The following is a 22,202-nucleotide window of genomic DNA, read 5'->3' as shown; positions in this document are numbered from 1 at the left end:
TCACTTTTTCTAGGACAAAGCCAAGAGCATGAGAGGCTTATTTCACAATTTTTTCCATAAATTGAAACATTGGCAAACCACTTAATTACTTTCCAAATCCAATAATACAGCTTTGTACCTGTGACTAGTGCTTTGAAACCTTCCGAGATTTGATTTTTTTAATTTCATATCTTTTATTTTAACTCAAAAAGTAAAAAAAAAAAAAAAAAGTACAGGAATTATTCAGTGTTGATTTCATTACCACAAGTTGCAGAATTATAAATTGGGCGTAGAGAAATAAAGCTGAGCGTATGTAGCATTTCCTAGCCAGTCTACAGTTGAAGATTATGGTAATTTATTTTGATAACAGAAAAATCCCAATAGACCTATCAAACAAGCAAGGCCTCAACGTCTTCTGCAAATGCATTACCTAATTTATCGTGGCGGGGTTTGTGTTTGTATTGCATTTTTAAAGTGATATAGGTCACCTATGCTATATCAGAGCACTGGAAAAACAAGAAAAAGACAAAAAAGGTTGGAAAACAGGAGACTACATCCAGAAGGAGTGTGTTCACATTCTTTAATGGCTTCCATGACGACTGTTTAACCTTAGCAAGGTACGTCAAATCACAAAATTAGATAAATTGAAGCGATTTAAACCACCAAGTCGTATGCTTCTCCCATTAAGTCAATTTTATTTCCAGTCATGGAATACTCATGGTGAAGAAAGGTACACAAAGATATGTATTCAATACAAAATTACTAGGTTCGCAAACAGGTTGGAAAGGTCTCTTCATCAAGAACCAGAACCACCAATCCTTCACTCTCCTCCGAGGGCTCTTTCAAAGTGATAAGCCACTCAACATTACCGTTTTAAAGCCTTCCCATTAAACACGTTAAGGGCATGTGCATTTTAAACGGACTAATTATTTCACAGCGAGTTATTTAACACCGTATTGACACAAAGAGATCAATTTGTATAAATGATCACATTCGGACTACATGGGTAAAAATGTATTAATCGGTTTCATAAATATTCCATGATTTACCATGTTTCTTAATTCATCAATATAATTCTAATTCAGAACGGTCCCTAGATTCAACAGTGCACTACAAAAAGACGATACAAGTGTGATTTAAAAAAATATAGCACACGGGTGGCAAGTACAAATGTGCATTTCTGTACTAATTTATATTCCTTAATTTTCCACAAACATATCATCATCTTCAATAGGTTAAACATTCTAACAATGTTCTATGTTCTCCAACATCCAATATTATCTAGGTACAGAGAACACAGGGCAATGCACTTACAGAATTGAAAAACAATAATTATGCCCTTAACCGCTGCTCCTATATCGCTTCCTCATTTAACATCATATTTATCATTCAGACAGTGGAAAGTGCCTAGTGTATTATACATCATATTCTCTGATAATACTGACTATTATGATTAACTTTCATTATGCTTCTCCCTTACCTTAGTTTAGTTTAACTTCCATGATGTTTGACTTAGCTGAAAGTATGGTTGAAAAGTTTGGTTTTCAGGAGTTTCCTGAACTGAAGGTGTGAAGCTTCTGTTTGGAGGCGAGGCATGAAGCGGTTTCAATGTTTCGGGCTACGAGTCCCCAAGGATCTTCCACTGTAGTTTTGCCTCATAAAGGAGTGCTGTTTAATCAAATGAGCCAAGGATTAGAGTAGGTTCCTGGCTGCAGCACAGGGGCATGCCAAATTCTAAAGGTAAGCAGGACCTTTGCCCCAATATGCTTTCTGCACATGGTTCTGAATGTAATCCTCAATTTAACTGGGGTTTGGGGTTCGGCGAGGTTTGGAGAGCTTTTAGAGCAGCCTATACAAGTGTAGACACCGCTTTTCCCAGTGCGTCAAAAAAAAGATCTTAAAGATCGATTGTCTTAAGAATCAGTGTGGTCTCGCTACTCCAGAGGGGCCCCGATTCAGTTGGCCTCTGTTCCTCCGTGATCTAATATATCACTATTTCCCTACACTTGAAACGATTTTCATCAGTTATCCTTCTTCCTCCTCCCACAAGTAGTATTTGAAAAACACCCCCAATTTCCATATACAAAAATGTGTTACTTTAACATAAATAATATGGTATTGGGTTTGCAAATATGTATTGTACAGTATACAACAGAAACTGTTTCACAATAGTTAGCCTGTACACGTTAGTGCATTCCATCTCAAAATGAATTCAACATCTGAAGAAAATGTTGTTGCCACCAGTGAGCTATAGTAATTGTAATAGGTTGTAGATGTAGCACAATTAAGTGAATGTAGAACAGACTTTCTTGCAGTCATCCAGGCATTGTTTAGAATATTTAAAATGGAAATAGATGGTCTTATTTAGATGCAGTGTGTCTTAAAAATAACCAATTTTTAATGAGAAAGTTCTAACTATCAAATCAGTCAATGTTTGTACACCTATCTCGTCAGCCTAGTCAGCAAGTATATGGGATTACTTTATAAATGTAAATAATAGTTAACTTATTTTACCCACACAATGTTCACACAGTTGCTTTGTGTTTTTTGTGGGCACACACAATGCTTAGAAAATGTGAAAAAGTTTCTACTCCCAATGGTTGGGAAAAAAGACAGCTTGTGAACTTCCATCATACATTTCTTACTCACTTTTCCAAAATCTCAAGTTCCAAATGATGCCAAGCTACAGATTGCTATCCTAAAAAAACATTAGCCAATGGTTTTCCTTTGTTCCAGAGCCCTAGACTGCTGCCCTTTGAGAACCAGCTTTCTTGTTGGCATGCTCATAGCTTTGGTGTATTCGCTCACACTTAAGAACAGATATAAACGACAATAAAAAGCATCTTGATTTATGGGTGTTTTCTTCAAACCACTATATGTATTGTGACTGCCAGAAAAACTTAGCATGACTCAGATACTCACTAGTTAGAATTATTTATAGAGGTGGCCATTTCTAGTGCAATGTGAATCGTGTGTGTTTTTTTTAGTCCAGCTTTTGCATATACAGGGGATTGATATTAAATAGCCCCTATGAAGTAACATTTTAACTCTCTTAAAATGGCAAAGATAATAATACACTTTATTGTCCCAATTCCTGTAATATCTACCTAGCAAATCATGTAAAATCCGGTTATATTGAGTTGCCACGCAATGAATTAACACTTGAATAAATTCTAGAGACCAACGTCGGCAGGGGTCTCTTTTTCAAAATAGTTGTTAGCATATGCATCTCTTGAGGTTGAATGTAAGACAGGTAATATTCTCACAGATCAATTCTCTAGATTTCTCTATAGCCTAACCCAGTTTTCCAAGTCTGCATTACAAAGGCTGAACTATTTTGATGCCACCCCCCACCAGAACCTCCTTCCTGTTTCTCGACAGGGTCTAGGACTCGCACAAAACTGTTCAACCTTCAACCAATGTAAGAGATGTAGGTGAATGCAACAGTTTCAAGGTCGAAGGATACCTTTAAACCACAAAACTATGCCCAGCTTCTTCCAATCAGCTAAATGTTAAGTAAAATCATTTAATGATACCCCAAAACATACACCATAATACCAATAAGGTGAATTTTGTATTTTTCTATTATTAACAGAAGAGTTACTTGTTTGTTTCTAGCTCATGTGTTTCTTTGGTTATACCTCATATGTGTGTTTACTTGTTCTGAATGAACATCGCCTGATAAAAAAAAGCTAATCTGTTGCAAAGTAAGTATGATCAGTTACACAAAATCACAGGTATTAGGGTAGTGCTTGAGATTTGCACTTTACTAATGACGATGGTGCAGAGCGACACTGTTCACTAAAACTATAGTGAGAAATACATTACTGAAATGTAATCGTCATCACCCGCAGACCCTAAGAAATGGACTGCCTTTCGGACAGGTCCCTCATATTCGAAGAAACTGCTCGAGAAAAGAGGATTATTTTTCAGAAGTACACCAATTGAGAGAAAAACTAAAAGCTCGAGGAGATCCTTCTAAATTCCTAAAGAAATCACTCAAACAGGCATGTTATAATGACAGAGAGGCTCTCCTCAAAATAACAAAAAAAACACCAGAATCGCGCTTGGTTTGTGTCTCGACTTTTGGGACATTATCTAACAAAATCAAAAAAATAATTGGCAAACAATGGAGTCTCCTGAGGGGTATCCCAGAGTTTAAAGAAAAACATCTATTTGCTTCTAAAAGAGGATCTAACCTGAAAGACAGACTGGTACACGCCTATGAGCTACTATCTAAATCAACAATACAAAACTTGTTACAGTTACCACCAGTTATTGGCCACTTTAAGTGTAACGTGTGTTGCATGCAATACAACTAAAATGACAAAAAGCTTGATCAATGAACAACTATTTGAAGTTAAACACTTTCCCAATTGTAATACATGTAATGTTGTGTACTGCACTGAATTTCTTTGTGGCCTATACTATATAAGAAAAACGACAACAGATCAAGAAGCATATAGTACACCATCAGTCAAGGATGCACTGTAAAGTTGAACATGCCCCTATGGTTGAACATTACCCGCTTTAGAAACACGCAGAAAAAGACCTGTCTTGGTGGGTTATAGATGTTGTAAAACCCAAAATCAGGTAGTCAAACATCAATAATGTCCTCACCACCAAAGAAAAATGGCTGGATATGCAAAACTGATAATATAGCAAAAGGCCTTAATGTAGCGGTAGAATGGCAATCCCTGGCAATCATAATATAAGTGCATCCATACTTTCATGATACCATTGATGAAAGACAGTGACAACTGATATTGAGTAATGGCTGACTGACATATCTGTCAGTATAGAAGAGATGACATCATTAAATGTGATATGAAATTGAAATACCAAAGACACTGTTTGTAGTGTACATAATTGAATCTTTGTCTTTAATGAAACATTTTGTTAGAAATGGGATCTCTGGTTGGCTAAGGCTTGTGTCAAAGCCAGGCAGAGACCACCACTCTAGTCAGGGCGAGGGAGTTACACGCCAAAGATAACCCCTGCTCACCCCCTTGGTAGCTTGGCACGAGCAGTCAGGCTTATCCCGGAGGCGATGTGTAAAGCATTTTCGCAACACACACAGCAACAACATACTAGGCACACCACAAAAAGGAACTTCACACAAGGTTATATCAAAAATATCCTTTGTATTATCATAAAACACATTAGATGGTAATCACACAATATACACTGTGCCAACTGGCACTGGGCAATATTTACAGGGGATTATTTACACATGACAGGGCCACGTGGGCCACTGTCAGAACCATCACTTGGTAAAAATAGTAAAAGTAATAACATATCATAAATGTAGACCACAACCAGTAATTACTGGCAAACACTATACTCAGCATCATCCTGTAACATAAATCATATCATGTACAGTACCACATTAGGCGAGAAATATATTCTGCGCCAACCTCATAAGCCTAAACATAGTAGACCATAATCTCTTAAACATAACTCACATTAGGAAATACACTTATTAACATGAACTGCAGTAGGGAATACATCATACCTAAACCACAGTAGAGAAAAACCCAAACATAACAGTAGGGAAAACCTCAATCATAAAAAAACACATTTTAGAGGCATAAATCAGGGTGCAGAAATCAAAATATATAAATGACATTTCCTAGCACCATATAAATCACATTAGGGCCTAGCGCCCTACAAACCTAATAGTCCCCGTGGCCAACTGGCCATCTCAAACGGGCTCAAACTCCCTGTGTCCAGAATGTAAGGGCTGCTGCCGAGCAGCTGAATCCAATTGTGCCATTGCGCAAACCTAAACGGTACAGCTGGCACTAAGTGCTGCGCAGCTGCGAAGAAAAGGGGGGCAAAAGGAGTGCATCTCACTCCTAACTGCAAAAGGACATGCCCCAAAATCACTGTGGCCTAAACGATGCAGCTGCCCACTACTTGCTGGGCAGCTGTAAATGACGGAAAGGCCTGTGCCCTCTGAATCAATATGCCAAACGTTGCAGCTGCCCTCTATCAGGCGGGGCAGCTGGGAGTACACAGAATAATAGGCACGGGCACCTGGGCCCCAAAACTACTGTGCCCCTTTTTGGAGCCACATGGGCTCTAAAAGAAAACAGGCCCAATGCTGGAGCAGCCCCCTATCAGGCTGGGGCCGCTCAGAACTGGCTCTGTGCCTCATTCGGCACACACACAGGAGAGGCCATGTTGGAGCGGCCCACTGTCAAGCGGGGCCGCTCAGCACTGGCACTTGTGCCTCGATCTCGCCCTCACCCCGCCCCTCTCCCCCCGGACAGCTCCACTCACCGTGCTGCTCTCTGGAGGCTGGTACTCGGCTCTTTTTCGCTTCACCCAGGTCCCCCTCCTGGGACCCGGGACTCTTCAGCGGCACTTGGGGCAAAACGCGGGGCTCTCCCTCAGCCATGGGAGTTCCGCCAATCCGCCTCAGCCCTTCTCTTCTCCTGGCTTCACCCGGGTCTCCTCATGGGACCCGGGACTTCATACAGGAGACTGTGAGGCTCAGACCGGATCTCTGGTGGAGGCGCGGGACTTACTCTCCTCGCTCCGCCCATGTCCCAGGCAAACGTGTCTGGCTTCTGGTTTCGATCGGGACGGCGGCGGTGATTATTTCCCAGCAGTAGAACGCGGGGTGGGCACCCGCGTTTAAATTAAAGTATAAGCGGGGTGGGCTCCCGCTCAGAAACACACAAACAGTGGGGTGGGCACCCACTGATAATTATCAAATACGGCGAACAGCAGGGTAGGCTCCTGCCGCGAATTATGCATTAGTGCAGGGTGGGCTCCCGCCAGAAGTCGGCAATGCGGGGGAATCCCTACGTCGGGATTCCCCCGAACTCGATCACAGCGTGGCGCTGCCAGTCCAGAATAGAAGCGCTCCTCAGGACAGCCAAAGCGCTTTTTAGCAATAAATAAAGTAACAAAATAAAGCGCGCGCAAGGACCATCAAAAGTATTAAGTCCTCAGAGATGGAAAGGGCAATGCAGGGAAAATCAGCCCTTTAGAAACAAAAGTCCATGAGAGGGTCAGGGGCATAGCTGGGCCCAGGGAGGCCAGCACACAGGGCCCTCCAGCAGGGAGGCAGCCCCCATGGCGGTTCCTCCTAGGCCCCAGCAAGCCCCCCCTCCGTCAGGAACAGCACACCAGAACAGGACTGAACATTTACATGGCGTCACAGCCCCTATATTTATACATAATTTTCCCTTTGTGCAAAGGTGCAGGGTTTGGGGGAACCAGATACAACTGGTTCAGGAGCACTTTCTGTACATGACTCCTTCCTTCTTTTCACAGGATAGGCCAGGGACATCAGATGCACCACAGGAGGTGGAGCCAGCATTGTGGAGGGAAGGCACAGTCCTATTCAGGTCCCAGGTGCAACTCCTCCCTCCTATCTACATGCAGATCTCCCTATTCACCACTGGGCAGACTCATCCTGACTCCCGGAATTCCCCAGCCCTCTCAGCTCCTGTCAACCACAAGCCAGACATGCAATTCACATCATGCGGGCAAACACACAGGACACAGAAATGCCAACTTCTAAAAGTGGCATTTCTAACATAACCACAATAAATCTGCGCACATTATTGCGCAGCATTTATTCACACGATTTCAGACATACCAGAGTTGACCACACAGCTCCTCTCATAACAGGAATTACCACTGACACACACTGATCAGGGCATCCCCATGCATTCCTATGGGAGGGCAGGCCAACCTTCCAAATGTACCACAGAGAGGGCACGCACTTTGCGCACTTTAGCACTGTGGCCCAGTGTAGAGGACTAAAATCACTACCACCATGTCAGAGCTTAAGGCAAAAAGTTCATGGGTGAACCTGCCAAAAAGGGCCAAGTCCAACACATTTGTTCTCCTAATCACCGATTGTTATCCTCTAAACATTGGCTGAATGGTGGTACAATTCTTTATATCTTTATTCCTTAATTTATGTAATAGATGATGATTTTATATTAGTAATGATATAAAGCAAACAGTTACAACGTATGTGTTTTGCTATGTAAAAATTCAATATTGCATATTTTAAACATATAACTGTGAGCTCTTGATTGATACATGAACAAATGATAAGAATCATGATAAACACTTCCTTTGTCACTGGGCTCCCACCGTTTCCTGATCAGAATTAGCAACCTGTTTCTTTCCTATACCTTTTCTCAATATATAACTATAAGGTTGAATACAGAAATAACATCGATGAAGTATTGGCCTGACCATGAATTATGTACAGGTCATGGTCAACCCACACCAGATTCATTTTTGGATTTAATTGATTATATAATATACAGTCATAAGATCGACTATATCAACTATTTAAGACTGACTTACATCGAACGGTCTCGGAAAAACAGACTATTTTTCATACTTTTTTTCTCGTATTTTTAAGATCTTTTTGGATTCATGTCACTACCTAAATTCAGTTAAATTTCATTGAATTCAGACTGTTAACATTATGAATACACAAAGTGACTTTTCATGAATTACGAACTTCTATGGCCCCACTTCAAGATGACCATCATGAAGGAACGCTTATAAAGCGTCTTTCCAACTCATTAGTATACGGCTTATGGCTTGACTGTGAGCAGCCAAACGCGGACGAGAAGTCGCGTCCACACGTCGATCGAGTATAGCAATTTCCAAAGAAATAAGTAAGATTAAATCGTGTCATTTGACTTAGTTAAAAATAACACTACTCTAACTTTAAATATCCAGGTTAATTCCATCTATTGTTGTTTTGTCTCATCATCGCAACAGAAATAATTTAATACCACTCGACAGACATTGGTTTTGCAACATGCTGGTAAAAATATGCTTTGGATAATTTAAGTAAGAGGTTTACTTTTTTCATATATTTAATTAATGTTTTTAAGTTTATATATATTGATTCATATACATTAGGACATATAAACCAACTTTTGATTTGGTTATGAGAACCAAGACTGTATCTCTGCTTATTCAGGGTGTGTCTAGTCGAATACACCCCGTTTAAAATGAAAATAACTAAGATTAAACTTTTTAGTTCGGATATTTTGTCTAACTCAAAATTTGATGAGTAAAATAAAGATTAATTCCACCGAGTCAGTCTTCCAGCAGAAACTCTACAAGAATGGATTGCCAAATATCAGGTTGGCAATTTTGATGTTTTAATAAATCTACAGTGTCCTGCAAGCATCAGCTGTTTTGACCATAGTTACTGACTTTTTGACCTTCAAACTACAGCAGTAATAAAACAGACTTTTTCTAGACTACATATTTAAAACACACGTTTTGGATTAGTACAGGTTGAATTGATTCAGCTACCAATCGTTATTAGGAATACTAGCGGAAATTTTACCACTAAGACTTCGCTATTAAATCAACTAACACAAAGGCGAAGGACCTATCCCATGAAATTTGGTGATTTCGTCTTCCTCTTTCCAAATCTGGTCCACTCTGTGGCATAATTGGTCCTTTTATCTTCTTTTGCACAAATATTAAATTTAATTTCACTTTTTTAGAAAAAATCTTTTGGGTGTACTTTCATATTTTTTATGACAAGGTCCATCTAATAAACAACAAGCTGCATTTGTAAATATTTCTTTTCCAGAAGGGTCTGTATTCTTCATAGGAATTGCATAGTCCTGATGGTCTTATCGATTAATCACCCAAAAGAACGAAACGCTGACGCGTCAACCCAGTTTTTCTATTTTACTAATGACCCTATATGTTTATGGAAACCATCTCTAATTTATAGGCTGTTTTCATTAGGATTGACTTTGAAATGGGTTTTACTACATTGGTGATGAGGACTAATTAATGTATAATCTCCAGTCTTAATCACCTATGTATCTATGAGATATCTGTGTACCCTTTTATGACTGAGATATACATTTGTATAAAAAAACAAATACACCCAATTCTGTTTCTTCAGTTCTAAAGATTAATTAATTACTAAGTTACCTTATTGTTTTTTAGTTTGAATTGATTTGTCAGGATGCTAGTTTGAGGGTATTCATAAACATTACCTAAAAGAAATATAATTGATGTTTAAATAATATCCCTGGTATGCACCTTTACCCGATACAGAGCACCATTCTTTAGCATTTTACCATGAGGTATTTTAAAATTATATATGGAATGTCGGGCTCAAGCAAAGAAGCAAAGTGGGAGCAAAATTTCAGCACTGCCCTCGTATCCTTCTTAGCAATGAATAATATTAATACATATTTGTAAAGCACAAACATATCACCCTTAAGGGTTTCAAGGCGCTGGGGGCCGTTGGGGAGATTAAGTGAGCTATTGCCCAGAGTCACATGATGCTGAGCTAAGCTGCCACTGGTGCCGGCGATCGAATCTTGACCCCCGTGCTTCGGAGTCAGCCGCTCTGGCCGCTGTCAGCAATACTAGAACAGAACCCAACCACACTGGAATAGTCTTTTGGAAAATCAAGCCAAAATGTCTCCAGCAGCAGCGCGAGAATTATTCACTATAAAACGTTACATCACATTAGGATCACAGGAATGGCACTACTGGTGTCAATAAAATGGAAAGTGATTGGCCCACCTATTAATTTGCATACCACAGGCAAACTCATCTCAGTGTATCTGGATTACCTCCTCCCAGATCATTATGGACTCTATCCAGCCCCAAACCTGTGTGTGATAGCCTATTGCATCATGGGCTATGTACTGCTATTATGCTACCATTCAACTAACTAACGCAGTCAAAACACTTATTTAAAGATGAAAAGTACAGTACTACAGAGGGTGTCGGAAATGTCCCCGAGTGAGCAGGCCATCCTGACTCAGTGGTTCTAAAATGTAAATGGTTGCGTTTGAAAAAGCAAATATGAGATACTGCCTGCATAACATATTGATTTCAGTTTAGTTTTGATTCTTGTTTTTGCATCAATTACAAGGATACCAAAACTACCAACTAGGCAAACAGTAAAGGGATTCATACATTGTGAGAGATGTCAAAACAGGCTGCAGAACAAAATACCTCAAGAGGCTACTGCTGAAATGGGAGTAAGAGAATCTCCCAAAATGCAATTGTTAAATGTTAGTGTGGTTGTTCTGGGAAGGCAGTGTTCTACAAGAACATATATCGAGCTTCAGCATGTATCTAGGCATTTCTTTTGTAGACAAACATTTTGTTTAGAAACATTTTACATGGAGTCTACAATTGTATCTATCAACAAGGATAAGGTGATCAACAAGGTTGAGCAAAATTAATAATTAATAGCTATTGTATCGGTTAGTTCTGCCAGTTGGCTGATAGAGTTTGCAAAGGCATACATTTAACTAAACCTATGCTAAAACTAGCTAGTGGGTTATACAGACATTATATTTATATATTTACGGGGTAGTAATAAATATCCTCTTGGATCAAGAACAACAAAGTTAGAATCTGCTTTGTTCTTCTGGGATGTCTCCTATTGCTCTGACCTTAGGTCTACAGGCCAGCTCTCTCTAATACGGAATTGTGAAGACTCCCTGAATTTCTAAATGATTACTTATATTGAATGTCCCCCACTGGCAGAAACCTTACATCGATGGCTTCATGGGCATGGGAGCACTGGTGTAAGTACATCACACCAGCTGCCCTATTTAGAAAGGATGGTCTGATGAACTTTTATTTCCTGTTCACGACCACCAGGAAAAGCCTTGGCGCCCTGAGCAGTAAAAAAAAAAAAAAAAAAAATAGGCCTTACACGATGCTAGAAAGCTACCAATGTGTCAGGGTTATTAGCACTTTGTTTTTATATAACAAGCTCCTGCGTTGGGAGTTTGTTTTTGTTAAATGCAAAAGTTAATTGAGCGGCCTCATGAAACATGGTTGGCTGTTCAGCGAACTTTCAGTGACTTCAGATGAGCCACTTCCTGGAACTGCTGGATCAAGACTGGTCCTAGGCTATCTCTCAGTTCCCTCAGACAGAGGGACCCCTGTGAATCTTGAAGCACCCCCGGACCGGCAACTAACCCTATCACTCAACGCTGCACCTAGAAGGAACTCCATCCAATTTTCAGACATCAGTAACCAACCAGTTGTTAGATGCAAAAACACATTTTTCCCCCGCAGCTCCCGGTCAGCAACAGAGAAAGCCAAAACAACTCTGCACCCAGGCTACCAGGCCAGGTAAAATTGAACTGATTGTCGTGGTCTGGTCCAGGCACTCGCATGACCTTAAACCTGCAAGGGTTCCACGCAAGTTGACCTGCAAGTGACTGATTGTCACTAGTGGTTTTTCCCATTGACCACAATGTTACATTTTCACTGTATTATTTTGCACTGATTTATATTGCTTCTAAAATCTATAACTCTGGTTTTATGTATACTATTCAGTTTGTTTTGCTGTCTAAATTAAGATAGAAATACACTATTTGTATAAATTGGTCTTTGATTTCTCTTGAGTCTTGCCAATTACTTATTGATCATGTTGGTACTCTGAAATGATTAACACACGTTCCTCTAGTAAAGCCTGACTGCTCTTTCGCACACTACCAGGACTGAACTAAAGATTATTAGTTTGAAACCAAGGACCATCTTTGGGGGTTGTGACAGTATTGCATAGTGAAGACTAATCAGCATCACCACATAATACTCCCCCCATCCCATAGTAGTTATTCAATTTCAATTTTTGTTTTAAGCTTCCAGTATTTCCTACGAACATCATGCCTTTCAGGAAGTATCAGCTGAGAACTTTGGGACCTTTTAGCTTTGAATGACAAAAATATGTTACGAGGAAATCCCAACAGAATAAATTTTTACCCGATTTTTGTCTTCAAGCAGATTATGTAATGAGCTGCCACAATTTACGCCCAGCAGATGTTAATATGTTTGTGTGACATGCTTTCTTTATTGTTAGAGTGTATACAACAGTGGTTCTTAAACTGTGGCTGGGGATCCCTGGTGGTCCGCAAACCCTACTCAAGGGGTCCGCAACTGCTCAGAAAATTATATAGATTAGCACATTAAGTATTTATAAATGAAGAAGCAAAATAAAGTTGTACATGTTAACAAATTCTATAAGTGAAGGAATTTAAAACTGGAGGCCAAAAATTAGGCTGGTATACTCAGATTGATTCGTGGGAGCAGTGTAAGCGCATGAAACAGAATATAGTATGAAGATGAGTTGCAATTTTTATTTAGAAATCCAACCTTCCCATCAACATTCTGATTTTTTTTGATAGCTTGTAAATTATATTAAATATTTAAATCATTTCTGGATTTGTTTGATGAATGCTTATTTCTGTATTTTTGTGTATTGTTTTGCATTTCAAATCATCAAAAATGCTTATGTTAGGGTCCCCAGCTTCTAGTAAAGCACCTAGGCACAACTGCCAGGTAAAAAAAAAAAAACCTGTGCGAATGAAATTAGATCACAAAATCAGAAAGCATAGAAGCCAGCTCACATTCTGTAAGATAGGTAGGTTCGTACTACAGGTGTTTTCCGTATATAATGTTCCCCGATTGATAATTGCCATACGTCCTCAAATCTGTCAGAACTTTGTTGACTTGTAAATCTTTAAAATTGAGTTTTTAAATATTATATTTTTTATGCAAGGAAATGTGTACTTTTCCATCCACTTTAGGAAGGATTTGTGTTCTCAATTTCCCCCGGCTCAGTTAATAGCTCAATAAAATATAGCTTTAATCATGTTGCATAACAGCGGCTGTGCACAAACCATTAGAGACGGTTGTTGTAAAATACAGATGATGAAATGAGGTCTCCGCGGACTACTGTAACCATGATGAGACAATTTGCACAGCGACTGCCTCTCACCTTTTCTAGTATTTGAACGTGTTTACAGGTATTGTGAAAGGTGGAAGTTGTTGTGATAGATAAATGCGACTATCTGCGTTCCTAGGTTACAAAGACACGGAGTACTTGGGAACGCAGAAAGAGAAACAGCCGTTTTGTAATAAGAAAAGCCAATTTGTTGTCCCATAAGTGAATTCATATAATGGACAGGGTAAAACACGAATTGTTGTTTTTTTTTTAAAAAACACACACACATTGAGAAGTTGCCTGACACTGCAATAGAATGGCGCCGAAACTGATACAAAGTGCACTCTTTCCTCCGGTGATTTGACCCTGGCCCTGTGCCACTCAACAACAGATAGCACGCACCCTCCTTACACACTAAGGAGAAACCTGCCAATTTAGCAGACAGTTTCTATCAGGACGGGAGCGTTCCTGTTGTGTCACCCACGCTGCTAGATTCTGAAGCAAAAAGTAGCACTAACTAATATTTCTGAAAGAAGAATCAAATGAATTAATTGTGTGCTAGGATCGCACTGTTATTTATTTTTATGTATTTTTGGTGCGAAAAGAAGGAGTACAATCGAAGTGCATACATTCACATACATTACCAGCCTGGGCATTTTGTGGTCTCTTGTAAATCTGCATTATTTGGTTTCATATAATTGTCATACTTTTTTTTTTTATTAGGCTTATGCTTTTCACATACGTTTTTAACACAGGAGACTGGGTCGAGTTAAAAATATCATATGTATCACCACCGAATACATTAAGATACCTCGTTCCTGGTTGCATACCTTAAGTGAAAATGTTATGCAAACGATCACCCATTAAATTGAGCAGGTATACTGTGCAACATCTGTATACAAGGGCATACCTCATCAGTGGCGTAGTGTGGGTTGACAGAGCCTGGGGCAAGGCAAGTATCTTCCCACTTAAAAAAAAATAAATAAATAAAATAATGTTATGCCCCAAAGAATGCCCCAGCGCCCCTACAAATGCTCCTAAGAATTTTACGTCCGGGGCCCCCGCCAATGCTACACCACTGTCTCCTGTATGATTTTTCTCACAGACAACTGCCCAAACGCAACTTTTGTAAAAATCTCAAAAATTACATTCATTAATTACACCGGTTACACACACCTACACCTAACCACATTAAACAAAAACCAAGTTGAGCATCGAATTGGCACAAATAAACAAACGAAGGTTAAAAACAAAATCAGACGTGAAAAGTAATTAACACAATGGAGGATCACTTCATCACTAAGAAAAAATGTTTTAATAATAGGTTTTCCATTTTAATTACGAGATAAATAGGGAAAGCAGGTATGTTTTTTTCACCTAAACTTTTAGGAACACATGACCCGACATATAAAAACCCATTTGCAAACCAGGATGTACCATTTGCACATTAACTGGTTAAAAAAAAAAAAAAACAGTATGCAATTTGCAAAAGGACCTATATATTAATATTGCGCTGATCCAGAATTCCCACGTCATTAAGTTGCTTTGCCTGTTTCTGGTGCTTTATTTGAGCTGGTGGTTGCAGGTGGGGTCCACCAACACTCATTTTTGGGGACTGGCACTTTTTTTAATATCAGACTTTAGACCTATAACAAAAATGAGTGACATAAAAGGGCACAGAGAACATGTTGGTGGATTAACGAGGCACAAGGTAGAATAAAAACTACGCAACCTTTGTATTCAGCAGCCAACATGCAATAGGGAAGGCCACTGGCTTCTGAGCCAAAAATTGGGCCTTGTAACTTATTCTTTCACAAATTAAGCACTACCTGTTGTATACATGTTAATGGCCAAAAAAGCATCAAAATATTCTGTAAACCACTCCATGCAACGCAGGCAGGCCCACTCCCTTGACGGTGCCCTGTTCAGTTTATGGCCTATTAATTTGTGTGAGCAATGGGAGTCTCATGAGCCCCTCACCACAGTCTGCATGGCTGCCTCGTCATTTTGCCTTACACCACTGCAGCAGTCATCTCAGGACTTGCCTCTATTGGCAAGCTTTTGGCCTTCCATGATATTCACGAAACTCCATGTCTGCCCCCTTCACTACCCCTTTGCACTCCCACCATACAAGAGCCCATTGGTTCCATTTGCCTTTTAAGAAACAACACATTAAAAGAAATAACCCTCCCGGCACAAGTAAGTTTTATCAGTCCCATCAGCCTCTAAGCTTCCATGTCAAAAAAGCCACCATCTTGTCCAGTATGCCACAGCACAGTATTAGCGAGCACTATGCAACAGAAAGAATATGACACTCAGAAAGCAGTGAAAGATGCATTATGCCGTGGAAAGGCGACAGCTTTATTTAAGCCTATGATTAATCCTCCCTTTAGTGTTGTGATGTTGTACCTCCATCACCTGTGTAATGTCTTTGAACATTTAGTATTTATTGCTGCTGTGGTTAAGTCTACGACTCTAATTTCATGATTTAATATACTCATTTACAAATTTATATTGTTTAATGTCGTCTTGGTTTTAAATCTTACAAGGTTAAGCTGAACAATAAAATGAATTGACAGATTAAAATAACTGTGAAATAATGTGATCATTTACTGATACCTTGTAGAGTAAAGTTGATAAACCAAAAGATGTGTCATGTGTTCCTCTAGAGAAAGGAGAATAGTAACTATTTCTGTACTCAATACAGCGCCGCTACTTAGCAAACCCGAAGAGAAAAAGGCTATTATGTTTGGGTTAAATTAGATAGCTGTAGGGCTATTATTGAGCACACAAATATCATATTACACAAAAAAACAACTCAGTAAAACAGCCATGGTAGTTCACTGATTATCTGCAGCCGAGATGATGAAGCAACCATGAACAACAAAGCAGAGTTGTGGCGCAGCGGCCAGAGAGGCTGACTCGGGCACGCAGGCATCATGGTTTGATACCCGGTGCTGGTAGCAGCTCAGCATCACCTGACTCTGGGCAATAGCTCACTTAATCTCCCTGACGGCCCCAGCGCCTGGATACCCTTAGGGGATGATAAGTTCACGCTTTACAAATGTGGAATTATTATTGTCGTCCATAAGTGGGCTGGGCCTCCTCTAACTTCCCATCGGATATGTTAGCTTCCTAGCTGATCAAGTCTTGCTTTCTATTGGTTGTAGGGACGATTGAATACAGGCTTCCAAACTACATGGGATACTCTACTCTTGAGCACCAAGTTGACTCCTCCTTTATTGTTTCATTCAGGGCTTCCAGATTATAGGTAGTTTCTGGTTCATCCCAGGACCCCCATGCCACTCAATAGAAGCCCCCCTGTCCTTCCGACTTTGATTGGCGCCACTCAAGTGGCTAGTTTCACCATGCCTATCCATCCTCAATGGTTGGAATCTGGAGCTGGGGTCCAGGCACCCATTTAATAAGCTTCTTATCAACTATTGGGCGAAAAGCTTCTTAAAGGGTTTTCCTTAAACCATGGTCACAAGTCACATTTTAGAATCAAGAGGAGATCACCTCACCTTGCTTTTTCGTTGATGATGCCGTCTTCTGTTGTCTGTTTGAAGTTAGTTAGCGCTCATCTTTGCCTTTATGATACTCGATTTAATAAAAGATTTCCGGTCTAAGGCTGGTCTTGCCGGATTAACATACGCCAATCAAGGCAACATCAGCCCTTAGTAATGCACCCCCATTTTTTCAAGTAAACGTGTAATTATCCATGGTGTTTTCACATTCTTTCACTTTCATGCTGGACGCAAAATCCCAACTGAAAAAATACACCTTTGCAGTTCTAGCGCAGTCAATATATATATATATACACATTTTTAGGGTATTAAAACAAATTGCATTGAAACTTTCTCTGCTGCACCAAAAATGCTCTTTTCAATAAGCCTGGACGGAGCTGGTGTAATTGCTCTACGCGGAGTTCCACAGAGTAGGGCAAAAACTCTGTGAAACTCCGCTCCGCGACTCCACCACCCCCCCCCCCCAATTAAATATATATATTTTAAAATAAATAAGATATAAATAAATATACTTCCTTTATACGCGAAGTCTCCGGGCTGCCCTCCTCATCCTTGCATGCGCAGTCCTACCAATACGTACGTATGATATAGGGTTTGCAGAGACTACGGCGAGGAGAAGAAGGGCAGCCCGGAGATGCCGCGTATAAAGCAAGTGTATTTATTTTTACATTTTATTTTATTTTTTTACACATTTATTGGGGGGGTGGAGGTGGGGAGGCAAAGCTGGGGGCCCGGGGCTCAGAACTCCGCTCCGGAGGAGGAGTTTTGCCTACACTCCGTGTTCTCCGCGGAAAGCAGAGTAGGAAAAAATCTGCATGCTCTGCCAGCGGAGCAGAGCTCCCTGCCCCCCTTAAGTTTCAAATGGAAAATGCAAAAGCAATTCCAATACATCAGTATTAATGAACTGCAATGTGTCCTACATGTGGATACGCATCAATTCCCGCAGAAACCACACTGCATAAAGAAAGAATAATCATTTCGGTTACTATAGAGGGGAAGAAGATTGTACCTCACTAGCAGTTGAGAGATCTGGTAATGGGTCGTTTTTTGGATCTCGTCAAAGAAACTTGGCATTATACTGCCTGGCTCCGAAGTCTACAAAGCAACCTCATACATATTCCATACAAGAATACAAAAACTGTCTGATCCCCTCTAACCATTCTAAAATATCAAAATGCCAACTTTACCCCTGATGTAGTAACAACGGCCCCAATGAAACTAGGCCCTCGTCTCCTGTCTGCTGTTAAGAAAAACAGCTATATTTGGGGACCCCAAGACCTGGGGGCCCTGGTGTCAATAGCTAGGACCCTGTTTGATATCAGAAATAGAACTTCTCTAAAATTATCAGATGGATAACAAAGCAAGCGGCTCCAAATTTTTGTTGGAAAAGTCAGAGGATAGGAGAGGGATGTTAAGTAGGTGGGTTCTTTACTGGCTTTTGGAAAGGAGTCGATGGTGTTTTTTTCTGAAAGGGGAAACTCTTAATGATTGACTCCTGGACTTTTGTATTTTTTCTAAATATGAGGCGATTTCAGAAGTTGTTCTCTAGTATTTTGTACTCTGAACACTCTCCCAAAGGAAGCTTGTATCCAACCATAGCATTTCTCCGAAATCTCCAGTTAAGAACAGTCTGTTTTTTGGGGCAAATACATATTTTAATCTCTAGCTGAACTGCATCATTTTGGCACGGAAAGGAAAAAGTTAATTTTATTGCTAAAACCTTTTTTTGGCGTAGGGATAGCAATGTTCATCATTCTGGGCAAATGTCGGAGGTCAGTGTATATTCACGCTCATTGAAGGCAATACCTGTAGTTCCTTAACTAGTCAAGGTAGTAAATATAGTGGCCAACTGGCGTGCCGGCACCTGCAGATAACGCAGTCCTGCACCCAGAATTCTTAAATGGTAACTATTTTGCCTTTTCATTCAGAAAGCTTAAGCACGATGCTTCAAATGGAATTCTGATAGGCTTTTCCATGCTTAAGACACATCCCAGCTAACATTGGCTTGTTGAATTGTACTTTGTAAGGCATTTTCTATTGGAAAATAAATATGCAATGTGTCGTTTGCTTTGGAGTGGTAGGCATTCACAGATCCTAAAACATTCAAAAGGGAACTAGTGTGAACAAATACACCATGCTGGGTTGGTTCTGGTGTGTTCAGCATCCACGGCCCATGCACGTAAGAGCAGTGGGGCCGGCTGCGGGGGGGGGGGGGGGATTTCGACCCACAATGATGAGGGAAAATTAAACAAATAATTAATGTTCCATTGTCGTCTGTTGAAATCCCACCGCCCTTACCCACACGGGCCATGGCTGGTGTTCAGCAGAGGTTGATCACTACTGATAGACCCTTTAAAAATTATTTGACAATTTGAGAAACTGTATTCTTAAATTTTACTATCCCCACTCTATCAAAGATCTTTAACGAAAATGCACACTCACTTTTTAGCTCTTTTCTGTCTTAAAAGGTTATGCAAAAAAATCAGCTTCTGTTGAGCTTAATTTGAGCCAGTGGCTGCCGGAGTGGACTATCGGCACAAATTTTTTGGGTGCCGGCACTTCTATTTCCTCATCAAACATTTACAGAGAGCAAGAGACGGCCAAACAAACGAAGCAGAAAGATGGAGGAAGAGAAAGGGGGAGAAATCGTCATAAAGGGAAAAGGCAGGGACTGGCAAGAGTGAGATTAAAGGGCATGGAGTGTCTACTAGTGAATTAAAGAGGCATGAAGTCGATTCAAGATTATGCAGCCTTTGCACTCGGAGCATCGCCATTTAGTTGCACTGCCAAGGGCTGCTGAGTAGAGCTTTGGGCCCCAGCAATCATTATTTTACAAATTAATTAGTGGACTAGGAGGATGATATATATTATATCAATAGGGTTGATACTTTTAATCATCTCCAATGAAATGTGGTTCTGTGGGATTAACTGACAGTCCACTGCATTAAGCGGTCATCCCAATTTTAATCCCACATCAAGCTTTGTAACCTAGTCCTACATCAAGCGTTATAGTTTATATTGCATGAAGAATTGATCTGTGGTGGAAGGCTGGATATATTTGTAATGGGTGATATCTTGGATTCCAAATTTATTATTCTGTGCACAGCGCTGCCTTGGAGGCAATCAAGTGTTTCTTTGTGCTTCTGCTGCACTTCTCTTCCCCTCCTGGAGTTGTTCAAGCACAATACAAGATGGACAGTCCCCGAGGGCTCCAGGCTTATGTCATGATTTCACGTGAATGCTGCACAGCTCAGTAATCACAGCTGTATATATAGAATTCCGTGGCAACAACAATGTTGTTGGAGCTTTTGAAATCTGCTATGAGTTACTCAAGAAGGGCACAGTACACAAGACCGAGATGGGTAGGCTTCGCCTGCAGAGATAAATGTGGCCCAATAACACCTGCCATTTAAAACTAGTGTACTAATAAGCATACATTTATGTATGATTTATTTGTAGAGCATGCGATTACCAATTAAGGTGTCCTGGAGCATTCACAGATGTATTTTTAGTTTTGCTGCACAGTCTACATGCTTGTTGCAAATGGATTCTGCTAATTTAGTCGGCCCATATTATTTGCTTTTTGATCAACTGGTTTTGGACTTTTATACGATTTTCACTGTAGCAAGGCTGGCTGCTGCCACAACCAATCATTGAGCTACATTGGCACATTTATGAAATGCTAAATTCGGACTGGCAACAGCTAGAAAAATAATTATTTTACTCCTTTGAATTGTAATTTAAAGTCCTCTTTAATGGTGAGGTCGCATTTTAAATAATTTCTTTAGGCATGGCACTTTTAGAAAGATGGCATTTTTCTGTCTAAAGTTTGTGAGAGTTTCCAGCTGTCTGGGCTGGTGATGGCTCTCTCAATGTGAGACGCATATTGGAGTCAGACAGCACACGAGGGAGCCTGGGTGTAAAGGGAGTGGGTCTCCCGGACAGGATGGCAGGGGAGGAGCTGGGCCCTGCCCTGATTACACTTCAAATGGCCTTTCCACAGCACACACAAAGAGACCGGACACCAGCCTTTTGTGACACTAGCGGGGACGGAGCCAAAGGGGAATCCTTCATCCACAAGCTGGACTGAGGATAAAAGTGGCATCCCAAAACATGCAAGATAACATGATTTTGGACCTGAACCTAGTGGCGGCAGGTGACATTTGAAAGTGATGGGTGTAAAAGTTCAGCATGAGTGCCCTGCAGCGAGAGAGTTTACCAAGAAAGCCAGACCATCAGAAAATGTGAAAAAAAAGAGTGGGCAAATGGTGTATTTTCAAGCAAATCTGAGAAAGCAAGAAGGTTAATAAAGCAATTGTGAAAGTGTAGTTATGATATCAATAAAGAGATTTCATATAACAACATAGGTAGCTGCTTATTCAGTATAACCAAAATCAATTAATCATAATCAAACACAAAACAATTGTAATTCTAAGCCAAAAGAAGGACAAACAACATCCCATGTAAACTTGCAGGCCATTGGGAAAAGTCAATTTATCTGAAGTTAATGCACATTTGGGGTTAGTTAGCTTTATTTGTACCGTGATTAAAGCATTCTTGCCTGTTGCCTCCAAGTGTCCTGATTTGAGTCACGCAATGAAGGAAAGGGGGATGTGCTTTTGAGATTAAAATGGAGGAGACTTTAGTTGCCCACTCTAAACAGCCAGAGCGAGTTTGGCGGGAAAGAACATAGAGATAGCACCCACGTGGCCTCTGGTCTCAGACTTACTAGTGAAAGACAAGCAGGGCTCACTTTTCAGGGGTTAAGATGAACACTTACAGAGAGGGTCAACAGCTAAAATACAGCGCTAGATTTCGGTTTTAACAAATCCAAATCTGTAACCTGTGGTATTTGTTTCAGTGAGCAGGAGCTTAACAATTCACTCATTTAATCCTTTATCTATTCTTGGTGGCACCATTGGATCTATCCAAATACAGACATGAAAGCCACCTCACCAGCACCTGGCTATAGC

General features: G+C 40.4%; 1 protein-coding gene across 3 annotated transcripts in view; it reads right to left on the bottom strand.

The window, feature by feature from the left end:
- GPR63 (G protein-coupled receptor 63) overlaps nucleotides 1-22,202 on the bottom strand; it is a 212,706-nt gene that overhangs the window by 87,146 nt on the left and 103,358 nt on the right. The window lies entirely within an intron of this gene.

Source organism: Triturus cristatus, chromosome 6 (assembly GCF_964204655.1).
Source record: "Triturus cristatus chromosome 6, aTriCri1.1, whole genome shotgun sequence".
Classification (NCBI taxonomy): Eukaryota; Metazoa; Chordata; class Amphibia; order Caudata; family Salamandridae; genus Triturus; species Triturus cristatus.
The sequence above is the reverse complement of the archived record's forward strand: the minus strand, read 5'-3'. Positions and strand labels throughout refer to the sequence as shown.